The sequence below is a fragment of the Mirounga angustirostris genome, unplaced genomic scaffold, assembly GCF_029215605.1.
Source record: "Mirounga angustirostris isolate CCGP_5_RB_7025 unplaced genomic scaffold, mMirAng1.0.hap1 SCAF_4, whole genome shotgun sequence".
Classification (NCBI taxonomy): domain Eukaryota; kingdom Metazoa; phylum Chordata; class Mammalia; order Carnivora; family Phocidae; genus Mirounga; species Mirounga angustirostris.
In genome coordinates, this window is record NW_026991712.1 from 158,882,569 (window position 1) to 158,895,555 (window position 12,987).

At 51.8% G+C, this 12,987-nt stretch overlaps 1 protein-coding gene across 1 annotated transcript in view; it reads left to right on the forward strand.

Annotated features, from left to right (window-relative positions):
- RIMS3 (regulating synaptic membrane exocytosis 3) overlaps nucleotides 1-12,987 on the forward strand; it is a 38,922-nt gene that overhangs the window by 5,816 nt on the left and 20,119 nt on the right. The window contains exon 2 of the mRNA XM_045897969.3: nucleotides 9,855-10,030. The gene's annotated coding sequence lies outside the window, so the exon portion shown is untranslated. The remainder of the gene's footprint in view (nucleotides 1-9,854; nucleotides 10,031-12,987) is intronic.

Below are 12,987 nucleotides of genomic sequence, written 5' to 3' on the forward strand. Positions count from 1 at the left end.
GTCACCCCCCCGCTACTTAAAATACTTCAATAGCTCCCTATTGCTGACAAGAAAGGCCTCAACTTCTTAGCATGGAATTCAAAGCCCTTTGTGATCTGCACTGGACTGCCTCTCCAGCTTCATCTTCCCTGCTCTCCCCCTCTATCCGCAACCCCCCCCCCCCAACACTTTGAACTTCTGGCAGTTCCTCTAACACGTCAGGCTGTTTCGTGCCTCTGTGCCTCTGCACTTGCTGTTCCCGCGCCTGTCAGCCCTCCCCCACCTCTGCTTTGTCTCCCTGGAGAATGTCCTTCACTCTTCAAAACGGGCTCAGCTACCACCTTTGCTGCGAAGCCTCTGCGGACCCTTCCGGCCCTTCCTGGACGGTGGTAACTCACCCTCCTTTGGCCACATCTGTACAGAGTCTACATCTCTGCTTCCATGTCTCCCATTAAGCTGAGCTCATCCGGTGCAGACACACTGATCCCCCCCCCCCCCGCCCCCCAGGATTGTTCATCTTTGTGCCTCTAGCTCCCAGCTTCTCCCCTTTCTTAATTAGGTCTTTGCTTGTATATAGAAACCCACTCAAGCCAGCTTCAGTAATAAAGAAGGGTTTATTACCAGGACACAAGGGATTCCTGAGAACGGAGGGGCAGAAAATCGTTAGCTTCTGGGAGGCAGGACCTGTAGGCCAGGAGAAATGGAAGCAGCCGTTCTCTGCACCTTTCTGGCCGCCTTTACCTTTCTCCACAGACTGGGTTTTCTCTGCTTTACCAGAGCCTGGGCAACCTATAGTTGCTGTATGTTGTCCTTCCTTCCCACCACATTCAGAGAACCCGGGGTTTGGCCCGTCCAAGTCCAAATTTGTATGAGAGGATCTGATTGGCTCTGAATGGGTCAGGTGCCCACCCAGGTCCAATAACCTGCAGCCTGCTGGGAAAGCTCTCAAAGTCAGACAGGCAGACATCACTCTTGACCCCGTTGGAGAAAGGTGGTGGTAGGGAGGGTCTTTGTTGTCTGCACAAGTACGTTGAAAGACATCTGCTAGAATCCTTAGAGTGCCAGGGTGTGCTTGGCCCCCAACCTTCCATCTGGATAGCCCCTGGAGAAAACAGCCCAGGCATTGTGACTTAAAGGGGAGTCTTACTGGGGCAGCAATGCCCAGGGCAGGCTCTGAAGAGCCTGTCAGTTGTCATTCAAAGGCCAGAGCAGAAAGATAGGAAGATGAGACCCTGCATTTTCTCACTTCTCTTTGGAGCGGGCAGAGAAGGAAGAGGAGGGCATGAGCAGACAGGATAGTTCTCTCTACCAAAATCATATTCATTCTCTAAGACGGAACTCATTTCCTCTCTTCAGTGAAGAACCATGCCATGCCTACCCGCCCCCAGCAGCCTTTTTTTTTTTTTTTTTTACCTGAATTAATTCTATTCTTTTTACTTCCCTGGTGATAAAAATTTTTCAGTTCTCACTTTGTGCCAGACTCTATGCGCATGTGTTATTTCATTGAATCCTCACACCCTATAAGATAGGTACTATTATTATCCCCATTTTACAGACAAGGAAACTGAGGTTTAGAGAGGTGCCGTTATTCGGCTAGGGACACACAACAGTGTGACTCCAGAATAAAAGCTCTACTTACTCACTTGCTTGTTTGCCTTCGGGATTGTGAGGGTCTCATAGGCAGATGCAAGGTTACCATTCTCCCTCTACTCCCCTCTGCCCAGGAAGGGGTCAGCCTAGAACAAGGGCTCCCAATGATGGGACAGATAGAGGCAGGTAGAGTAGAAAAGGGGGGTGGGAGTTGAGGATCTACCCTGTGTAGCTATGTGACTCTGAACAAATCTCTTAATCTTTCAGAGCCTCTGTTTTCTCATTCAGAAATGGGGATGATAATTCCTGCTGTGCAGCTCATACTAGATGGTGGCTGTAGGGACAATTTGTAAATAGGAAAGAATTGAGCAATTTCTAAGGATTGTTATTGTCAGAATGGATCGTAGCACCAAGGGTCCAGCTAGCCACTGTGCCCAAGCTCCTCCAGGAGGTGGGAAGCCTAGAGCTTCCCACCGTGGGGGGTAGTACCTTCAGCAAGACCTGAGGTGACTTTCAGTGGCTCGTGGACCTGTCATTACATAGCACTGGCTCCCGTCGTGAGAAAGTCGGTTACCTTTCAATTCCGTCAAGTCCAAGGTTGTTCCAGGGAGAAGGTGCCAGTGTGTCTTTAACAACTTTCCAACACTGCTGCCCTTCCCTTTTGAACAAAGAGGTCTTGACTGGCAACTCCATGTAGCTAAAATTTAATAATACAGTTTGCTTTTACTGTATTTTACCATCATTTTCTATTTATTAAAAGCAATAATAGCCTTTGCATTTATAGTAGTAACACAGAGTTTCTATTTACAGTAAATGCATGTAAGTTAAAAGTGTCAATTTCAAGACCATAAATAAGGAACAGAACAAGAGTATGGAAATTTGGCAGAAATTGACGAGGGGGCACATTATGTGGAAAATGCAAAATTGGGAAGTGGTATGGGGATGTCAGAGACATGGCCTATTGGCCTAGATAATCTTGAAGGGCCCTTCCACCTGCCTGGAAAATTCAGGGGTCTCTTCCTGCTCTGCCAGCCTGTTTCCCTCTCCTCACTTCATGCCCTGTCTTGGGTTTCTTTCAGAAAATCCTGCCATGATTATTCTGCAGAGAGGAGAATTTGTGCCACTCTACCCTCCCCTGCTGGAGAGGGAAGCTCTTGGAGTTGGGCTGTCTGGATGGGGGTAGCATGTCCCCTCAACTCTGAGGCAGCACTTGGGCACTCCCAGGGGGGCAGCGGGAGCTGCAGACTCCACAGTTCTCCTGGTCCCCACGCACAACACAAACCTCAGGGCCTCCCAGAAGGTGGCAGTCCCAGGGAGCACAGAGGCTGTGGGAGCTGCAGGTGAGGGCAAGGCCATGCCTGGAGCCTCATGCCCCAGAGCTTGGGACCTGGGGACAGCAAGGCTAGGGAGGCTTTGGGGTCTCAAAGATCCCCTTTCCCCTGCTTCCCCCCTTCCCACCTCTTTGTACTTCTGTCTGTCTGCCCTGGGGGATTGGGCAACAACCCCCGGAGGCCTCAGAGTACACACAGAATTTATCCACAGGACTCAACACCGGGGCCAGGCAGGAGGGATGGAAGTCCTGCCTGTCTTTTCCCCAGTCCCATGTCCACAGCAGGAGGGCAGGCCTGGGCTCCAGGAGGGTGGTGGTGGGCCTCGGTAGTGTGCTGCATGTGCTTCCGTATCCGTGGTGAATGCCTGAGGGTCTCTGTGAAGGCATACTGTGTGTGTGCACACACAGTGTGTGATATGTGTGTCTAGTAAATGTATCGGAGCTTCTCTGTGAGGGAGTTTTCGGGCAGCATGTGAGTTTGTGTGTGTGGCAGGGTGTCACAAGCTTCTTAGCCCTGCATTCAGGGTCTGCGGTGAACTCTCCGCGCAGTGTGTGTCTGCGAGGCGTATTGTGTGTGTGCTGTGTGTCTAGGTGGCCTGCTGCGGGGTGTGGGGTGTGCCTGTTCTGTGTAGTCACCGTCTTCATACAGCGCGCGTCTGGCTGTGCGGTGCGTCTGAGTGGCCGCGGGAAGCTGTGTGGCGTGTGCGCGGGTCTTTGTGCCCTGGGAAGGGTCCGGGGGCGGAGCGGTGTGCGGGGAATGCGGAGCGCGCCTGAGGGCGGTGTCTGTCTGAGCCGGGCCGCGGGTGTGCTGGGTTCCAGGGGAGGGTCCCCAGGGCGGGTGGCGGGAGCGGGCGGCGCCTTCCGGCTAGGCACGGGGCTGGTAACCCGAACCCGTTCCCCCATGAAATATTGATCGAGCCTCGCGGCGGTCCTGCCTAAACAAGGGCCAGGGGACTGGGAGCGGGCTGGGCCGGTCGCTGTCCATGGTGCTGCTGGGAGGTGGGGGGGGGGCCAGATCTCCCCATCCCCCAACCTCCTCCGTGGGGAGGGGCGGGGGCTGCCTCGGAGTATGAGCTTGCCTGTTCCTCTCGCCTGTGACTCAATTCCGCCACCCCATCTAGAAAGGGGGAACGGGGAGCAAACGGACATTTTGGGGGGATCAGTATCCCCCAGGGCTAGGGTAACCATAGGGCTGGGTTTGCCTGGGAAGTCTTAATGCACATCTGTGCTGTGATTGTTGGTAGCGTCTCTGCTCACTCTCAAAAGAGTCCTAGTTGGATGATAAATTATGTGCCTCCCGGCCATAAGGTTTTGCTTCAAAGACCCCTTCTCCCCACTTCTCTGCTCTGCCCTGGGGGTTTGGTAGGTTCTGGGGTGTGCACATATCATGTATGTGTGTTTGCAGGTTAAGGGATCGTCCTTCCTGTGCTAGGGCTGATCTGGAATAAGTGATTGGGAGCCCCAAGCCCCTTCGGATCCTGCTGAAGCCCAGACCCACTCCAGGGAATCCCGTCCTCTTCTCCACCAATTCAAATGCTGCTTTCCATTCAAGCAGTGCTCTTTTTCGAGCCTGGGCTTCCCTTGCCCTTCTACAGCCTTGGCTGGGCAGGCCTTTCCTTGGTTTTGATGTCACAGTATGGTAGGGCCTCCAGGTTGGCCATCTGTATACCCATGGTATCTTCTCTGACCTCTCTGCTGATTCTCCCTTCAGTGGATTCTATTTTCCTCCTACCCCTAGCTGTGGGTATTACCTGTCACCCTTTGCTCACTCTGTATTACCCTCTGGGCATTCTTTCCTTTCTGTACCCCACTTTTCCCTTCAGGGTACACATCCAAATCCTGCCCACACACATTGCTCTCCTGGGCTCCACTGAATCTGCTTACCTGCCCAGTGCCTTTATGTGGGAGTTGCAGTATTATGTCAGACTCATCACATCTAAGATGGGACTCATCTTCCCCTTAAGCCAGTGTTTTCCTCTGGGACCTCAAGCTTTGCTGATGGTGCTTCTCAGTCTCCACCCTTCCTGTAAATCACTTTGGATTCTGTTTTTTCTTCTCCCCAACTGTGTCCCATCACTAACTCTAGGCAACCCCCAAGCCTTCTCGTGACTCCTAGCCACCCCTTTCCTTTCCCCATCTGCATTATCTGAAGCAGTGCAACCTTCTTACCTGCCTTTTGACTCTTCTTCCTTCTGTCAGACTTTCTTCTGAGTCTGCACTCAGTGTCAGATTGATCTCTGGAAAACATTATCTCTAAGTCATGTCAGATTTCACTCCCTATGGAATTAAAGCCAAGCTTCTTAGCCCTGCATTCAGAGCCCTTTATTGGCTGTTCCCAGCCTACCTTTCTAGCCCTCCCTTCCACAATAGTACTTACCTCCTGTTCCAACTGTATTGCTCAAGTCACCATCCTGCCAACATAGCACTTTCTCTCTGTACCTTTCCAGGTAGTTCCCACCTCTTTCCTGCCAGCTCTACCTCTCCAAATCCCACCTATCTTTTGAGGTACTCCCAATGTGCCTTTTCTGGTCTCCCTATCCCAAAGCATTCACTCTTGCGGAACAACCAGAATATCTTATCTTTAACTTTGGGTGGTTCATAGACCAGCAATGTGGGGTATCACCTGAGATCTTGTTAGAAATGCAGAATCTCAGGTTCCACCTGGGACCCATGGGATTGAGGTCTGCATTTCAACAAGATCCCCAAATGATTAGTGTGAATATTTAAGTTTGAGGGTGCATTCATGAAGGGTAGGATTTTGCTTCTGTTTGGGAATGGCCTTCAGCCAGGGCTGGTTGTGTTCTCAAGTGTGAAGTGTAGCAGCCCCCATCTGGTGACAGGTGCCACATTGGGCCACATCCCATGAGCTATGGGAAGGGTTGAGATTGGCTGAGAAGCATGCATACTTTGCCTGGACCCCTCCCACCTGGAATCTATTCCCCGCAAGGCCCCAGAGCTCAAGCTCTGTAAATCTGACTCCGGAAAGCACTCTAGCAACACAAGGAGGAATCAATTAATCAATGAAAAAGTAGTTATCAAGCAGATAGCAGAACTTCCTCCTCTTCACAAAACACATATTCGTGGAAATGACTGTTATCTTAATGTATGTTTTGAAAAGAAAAATATGTATTTTAGTTTTTCTTTATGATAACATCAATATAGTTTCTCAAGTGGGAACTTAGAAAAACACAATATGTCACATGAAGAAAATAAAAATGACTCACAATTCTATACAACTATAAATACTGTTAATTTAATCTTTGTTTGAGATCATCATTCATTCATTCAACACATTTTTACAGAGCCCTGCTATGGGCCAGACCTGTGCCAGGCCCTGGAGGGTCAGGGTGAAGAAGACATGGTGTCTATTTTTAGGCAGCTCACAGCCAGGGGCTGGGGTGTGGGAGACAAGCACTGAACACATTAGGAATCGCAGTATATGAGTTTACTAGGGCAGCTGTAGCAAAGTACCGCAAACTGACTTGCCTAAAACAACAGAAACTTATTCTCTTACAGTTCTGGAGGCTAGAGGTCCAAGATCAAGGTGTTGGCAGGATTGGTTCCTTCTGAGGAAGATGCTGTTCCATGGCTCTCTCCTAGCTTTTGGTGACAGCTGGTAATCCTTGGCATTCTTCAGTCTGTTGCTGCTCACTCCAAACTCTGCCTCTGTCATCCCGTGGCATTCTCCCTGTGTGTCTCTGTCTTCACATTCTTATAAGGACACCCTTATTAGGGACCACCATACTCCAGCATGACCTCAACTTAACTAATCACATCTGCAATGACTCTCTTCCAAACAAGGTCGTATTCTGAGGTACTGGGGTTTCTACCTCAACATATCTTTTTTTGGGGGAGGGTGGGGGACACAATTCACCTAACAGGTAGGGACAGTCCAGAGTCTGGGAGAGCATGACAGGGGGACTCACTTTATCTGGGAAGACTCTCCTAGAAAATGACACTGCAACTGGGACTGAGCAATGAGTAAGGATCAGCCAGGCAAAGGTGGCTCAGCAGGTAAATACAGGGCCCCAGAACATGAGGGTGGGGAGGCTGGAGAAGAGCATTCCAGGCAGATGAGAGACACAGGGCACTTTTGAGGAATGGGAAAAGGGCAAGTGCAGCTGAAATACAGAAGAGGGGCAAGAGCATGGGATGAGCTGGGTCACTAGGCTTATGGGCCTTGGTGTGAGGGGGTTTTTACTTTATCCTGAAGGGAATGTGGAGCTATGGGAAGCTGTCATTCAGCAGTGATTCATTCTGCTTTGTGAGCGATCTCCTCACAACACTGAGCTGTCTAAAGGCTGTGTGGTTCCTCTCTATCCCCGGTTCTGAGGGAAGACACATGGCCATGTCCTCAGGAGCCCGCTGGCTGAGAGAAGACCCACATGGCAGCCCGGGCTGAGGAATGAAGGCATGGCCATGCCTCCAGGAGCCCCTAGTCCAAGTTGGGAGGATAAGCCCTGCCCTCCACCACCTTGATCTGAGCAGGACACAGGATTCAACCAGCTCTGGGTCTCTCTTGCCCTTCAGTGTCCTGAGTCCTTAGAGCTGGGGACGCAGATTTGGGCCTGGCCGCCTCACCCTCTGCCCTGCCACGAGGCCTGTGTCTGAGAACGTGTCCAGGGCAAGCGCATGACCCATGGAGGTCCCTGAAGCCAGAGGTACAGATGCTGAAGGAGGCGAGGGGCTAGGTTTAGCAGGGGCCATCTTCTTAGTACCTTGCTCCCCTCAAAGAATGTCTGGGCTATTGCCTTTCTATGCAGGATCCAGCCTGGGGCTCAACCCATCCCTTACCACACCCTCAGAGAGCCACCTCTTTACTGTGTGTGATGGGGAGGGCCCCCCTGCCCCAGGCTGCTTGTCCTCCCTTGCCTGGGCTGGGTGGGCCAGGCTGGGTGGAGGAGAAGTGGGTCAGCTCCGTAGCCATGGTGACTGCAGCTGCTCCCTGCCAGTCTTCTCATCTCCTCACCACAAACCTCCCCGAGGAGCTCTTTTGTCCGACCTGCAGGGATGGGGGCCAGGAGCATGGTACTGGGGGCTGGAGCGGGGATGCGTGTGTGTGTGTATTCAAGCTCACACAAGCGCCCGCCCAGAGCTGGCATGCGTGCCTCAGCCAAGGGAACCCAAGATCCAGGTAAGACACTTCCCACTTCCCTGCCCACTGAAGGGATGGGCTCTTCCCGCCTCTCTGGGCTGGGCAGGGGCCAAGGAGGGGTGTGTGTGTATGAGTGTGCGTGGGTGTGTACACATATGTGAGTCTGCAGATGCCTGTGGCTGTCAGTGAGGCGGCTTCTGTGTGCCTTTGTCTTGGGGGTGCATGGCATATCTGTGTACGCATGTGATTGTATCTTTAAGTGTATATCATCTGTCTGGGTGTGTAGGGTGTGTGATCACACATTTGAAATCAAGTGTCTTATGTCTCTCCCTGTGTGTGTGCATAGCGTTGTGTGTGGGAGTCTGGCTGGGGGGAGACAAAGGTCACATAATCAGGAGGGGAGCTGGCATGGTACTCCCAATGCAAGCTGGGTGCGCTCCCTCAGCCCAACCTACCTCTCCCACCATTTGCCAGCCCTGTCACCCGCCCATCTCTTCCTGAGGGGGGAAAGGAGAGACTAGAGAAAAGAGACCCCTTCTCGCCTTCTGTGGAGGCAGACACTGGCCTCTGACATGGGCACAGATTGGGATGGGAGATGTGGTGGGCAGCTCTGGTGCTGGGTTAAGGTTGAATCAGGGGTCTCAAATGCCAGACCCAACATCCAGTGAGGGGCCAGGAGCTGAGATGCTGGCAGAGAAGAACACAGCCTCCGTGTCAGCTCCCACCTCACCTGAGAGGCACAGGGACCCGGATCCCATGCTATCCTGGGCTCGGGGTGGAAGCAGCCCTGGCCGGAGGGAGAGGTGATCCTGTTGGTCTGTGAACCTTCCCATGAAGTGGTTGCATCTGGTGTGCAATCCAGACCAATACACACTGACCCCTGTATAGTCATTACAAAGGCACCATTCTGAGTAGTAACAGTGTAGTTGCCCAGCTGAGCAGTTAGCATGTTACCAATCTTTATTTTGCAACATTTCATCTAATAATCCTAAGGCGGGCATTATTTTACCCACTCAAGAGATGAGGAGCAGTAGGCTCAGGGGGTTTGTTAAGGAATTGCCCTGTGTCATACAGCTTGTAAGTGACAGATCTAGGTTTTGAACCAAGTCTGTCTGTCTCCAAAACCTGTGTGTGTATGTGTGTGTGTGTGTGTTTAAAGATTTTATTGATTCACTTGAGAGAGAGTGAGAGCCAGAGTGAGAGGGAGAAGCAGACTGCCCGCTGAGCAGAGAGTCGGACATGGGGCTCGATCCCAGGACACTGAGATCATGACCTCAGCCACCCAGGCACCCCTAAAGCCTGTGTTTTTAATCACAGTGTTATCCTGCTCCTCCTTATACCCATCCAACACCCAGTCTACCTGGAGAGTGGGGCTGGGTCCAGGTGGCAAGTAGACTCCTCACGTAGAAGAGGAGATAGAAGTTCAGAGAAGCTGAATGATTTGCTCAGGGTCACATGGCTGGGGGTGGAGCCAGGATTCCCCCCCACCCCTGGGCATGTCATAGAGTCTGGGGAAGGACACAGACCCCATCAGTCAGGGGGAGGACTGAGGAAGGAAAAATAGGGTCTAGAGCTCCTTAACAGGTGGACCCCCATGTGTCCCTCATGTGTTAAAAGTCTTAAAGTTGTGTGTGGGGCTTCAGCAACAGTAGTTTGACATTAAAGTGCCAAAAGGCAGATTAGGGGACCCAGGAGTCGGGACGGTTTTACAAAGTAGGAAAGAGAATCAGAGAGTTTAAATGAATTTGCTCAACATCACACAGCTATCTCTGAAGTCTTTTTACACCACAAGCTACTGGAAGCTCTTAAGGACAAATGTTTTCGCTAGCCCTTCCTCTAAACTTCCCTCTTTCCTTCCAGACTCTTAGCACATCATCTCCTCGTGGGAGCTACCCTGATTGCCTTCACCTCCTTCCTGAAAACTGGTGTCTGGGCAGAAGTTAACTGAAGCCTCGTGTAAATGCCCTAGGGATGTGCTGTTGAGAGGGGCACAGCCCCCTGTGATGTGGAACACCACGCTCAGACTCATCAGTTTGGTGAGTTTGGGTTTTCTTCAGAGTGGGGAGGAAGCACCTGCCAGGTGATGTGGGACCTGAGAGTTAGGTGACTTGAGTCAGAGCTCTGGTTTTGTCACCAATGTTCTATGTGACCCTGGGTGTGTCTCTTTCCCATCCCGGGCCTTAAGGTCCCACTCTGCAAGATGAAAGACTCAGGCTGGAATAGGGATGGCAAATCTATTTTTAATTATGAGCCAGTTCTCACCAGTTGGTTGAGAGGGATTCGGAGGTTAAATCTGGCCTTGATGGGAAAGAAATGGATTAGTGATGTCGTGGGTGAACCTACCGTCACCCTGTGACAGATTCCTTGCTCTCTCCTGTTGAAAGGGTGGGTAGCTGGGTTTATCTTGGGCTTTCTGACCGCCTCATTGACGCTCAAGAAAAGGCTCATGATCTGGTTAGACACGTCGTCAAAGGGACCAAGGGGCCTGGGTAGCCTGGCAGAGCCCTGAGACCCCTGTTGCCAGGATTCAAGAGATGGTTTGGAGAGCCCTTAGTGTACTAAGACTCCAGGGTGGAGGCCAAATATCCATGGCTGGAAAGAAAACACTAGCCTCCTTCCTTGAGGAACTTGGAAGGTCTCTGCTGGCATGGAGCTTTGGCAGGAGTGGGGACAGTAGTCCTTGTCCCTGGACGGGAAATCCGAGCCATAGTAGGAGATGCTGCTGTAGTAGTAGTAGATGGGAGTCGGCTGAGAGAACTCCAGAGTGAGGTCCCTGTGACCTGGCGAGGGAGGGTTCCCTTCCTTGGGGAGCCGTGAACTGGGCTGGGGAAGGAACAGGCATGCTCAGAGGCAGGGAATTGTTGAAGTGACTTTTGTGGGGAGGATGTAGTTCATTTAGCAGTCTTTCAGAACGACTGTATGGGGGGTGCTATGTTCTGTGCCTTGCTGGCCCCTCACCACCCTGCCCCCATCTCTGCTTGCTGCCCCTTTCCCTGTAGTGTCATGGCTCAGGGCCATCACTGGGCCCTGTAGTGTCACTGTGAGGAGGCTCTCCTCCTGTCTCTTTGTCTCACTCCTCTCGAGCTAGACCAGCTGTCAGAGAAGCACCTGGAGCCCCAGTTCTGAGCCTGCCAATGCAGTATGTGTTCACAGGCTCTACTTTCTAGTTAAAAGGGCTTCTAGAGATCACCTAATCCAACCGCTTCATTTTACACACATGAGGAAATCAAGGCCCAGAGAAAGTGACACAGGAGTCTGTATAACATTCTAATCCCACTTCCTGATTCTTACTTCTCCCAGGCCACCCAACCCAGGGGTCAGGCCCTAAGACCTTGGGTCCCCTGCTTCGGGTTTGGCTCCTCCTGGCCCCTGGAGGGTGGCCTGTCTGGTGGGGCTCTCTGAAGCATTCATCAGCTCTCCAGGTCCCCTGGGTGATCCCTGGGTGGTTAAAGATGAGAAAGTAGCTCCAGATGATGCCGAGTCCTGGATGTCAAACCATCTGCTTGTCAGTGTCATTCATTATTCATGAGGAAACATGAGCCCCTGGGTTGGCGGGGTCAGGAATTTTGTCCCATACCTTCCTCCCTTCTCAGCCCCTGGGAGTGGCACTCTTGAACTTCCTGTAGGCTGTGCCGGGGAGGCACTTGCTTCTCCAGCTGTGGTCTGAGTGGGGTTTCTCCTGCCCCTCACATGCTCATGCCAGCTGTGATAACCTGGGCCAGAGAGATTTTTTTTTTTTTTTGTGCAGAGTTTTCAAAGAGCCAGAGACCCAGGGCAAAGACTGAAGGGGAAGGATGGGCCCACACCTTTGGGTGAGCTCTGGGTTGAAGGAGCAGGAGCTGCTGAGCATGTGTGCATCTTTTTTTTTTTTTTTAAGATTTTATTTATTTATTTTGAGAGAGAGCATGAGTGGGGGGGAGGGGCAGAGGCAGAGGAAGAGAGAGAATCTGCCGTGGAGCCCAAGGACAGGGGGCTCAATCCCACAACCCTGATATCATGACCTAAGGCAAAACCCGGAATAGGACACTTAACCGACTGAGCCACCTAGGAGCCCCTATGTCTGCATCTTTGTGGGAAAAGGAGAGCTGGGTTCGAGTCCAGATGTTGCCATTTCTTAGCTGAGTAGGATGGGCAAGGCCTTGACTTTTCGGAGACTCAAGTTTCTCATCTGTGACATGGAGATTACCACACACCTAACAGGAATACTTTAACGAGTAAATTAGGCTTATACTGTAAGCCCTCTCCCACCATCCACCAAAAGACCATGCAGATACCTCAAAAAACACACAAACTGGCTCTAGATTTGGAAACTAAAGAGAAGAGATCATCATAGGCCCACGTCCAGGGGACTTTCCATTAGCTGCAAGGTTAGTGGGGGATGGATGGAGAAATAGAATCTGGGACTCTGCACATATCACGGGGTGAGCAAAAACAGCCCAGACAACCACAAAGGAGGGAGAACACAGCTTTGACTCATCCCCACCGTCAGCCCCAATTTGCCTGGTTGGCAGGAGCTGCACTGATCAGGAGGCCAAGCGGCTACCATTCAGAGCTATCTGGGAACTGAATCCTTTAGAGTGGCCCCTTCCTTCTCCCTCATTCTCCTCCACCCACACACACACTTCAACTCTGTCCTTTTGAAGTCAGATACCCTCAGGGTGACAGGCCTGAGGGCAGAGGGTCAAGCAGAGTGACCTGAGCCCTGGGATGAGGAGCTGCCCTGGCAAGAGCTCTGTAGCCGGGGACAGAGCTGGGAAGGGTTATAGGCAGAGCCTGCCAGAGCGCCACTTTTCCTATACTCTGAGCGGAGGACACCCACTGCTGTATGGGACTTTGGGCCAAGTTGTAGAGGCCGGCAGCTGGCGATCCCGCCTCTGTGCAAAACCGAGCCATAGACGCACGCTGCCCTGCTCCCTTGCTCCCCCAAAGTGGGTCCCAATGCCCTCTTTCTTCCCTCATGCTCATCAGATTTATATTTAATTATATAATCAGT